Raw genomic sequence first — 583 nt, forward strand, 5'->3', positions numbered from 1 at the left:
ATAGCTTGTCATGATCAGAATTATTCAATTTCATCATGACTGGCTTTGGCGGTTGGCACATAAATTTGAACTGGTCTTTCTTGTAGGACTATGGTATTATCCTATCACAGATAACATTAATTTAAGAAAGATCTTGAAATGCTATTTTGGATGATGAATGTGAGTGACATCATTCCTCTTCAGTTTGTTATTCTCAGCATAGTAAACTATTTATGATTGTCAGATTCAAAATAGCCAATAACAGTCCATTTCAGCTCACTAAAGCCTAGGTTATCCATCTTTCTGTGTTGTATTTCATTTTTGATGACTTTCAATTTTCCTAGATTCATACATCTTACATTCTACAAACTGATTATGAATGGTTGTTTGCAGCTGTTTCTTCTCACTTTGAGTTTCACCCCTTCAGCAAATGAATGTCTCGAATGCTTTGCTTCATTCACATCATGAAGGTCAACTCTACTTTGAGGCAGCCGCTACACCCCAGTTGTATTTTGAGTGCCTTCTAACCTGAGGTGCCCATCTTCTGGCACTGTATCAAACAATGTTCCTCTACTGGTCATAATATTTTCAGTGGCTAACTTTT

This window comes from Chrysochloris asiatica, unplaced genomic scaffold (assembly GCF_000296735.1).
Source record: "Chrysochloris asiatica unplaced genomic scaffold, ChrAsi1.0 scaffold00054, whole genome shotgun sequence".
NCBI classification, from domain to species: domain Eukaryota; kingdom Metazoa; phylum Chordata; class Mammalia; order Afrosoricida; family Chrysochloridae; genus Chrysochloris; species Chrysochloris asiatica.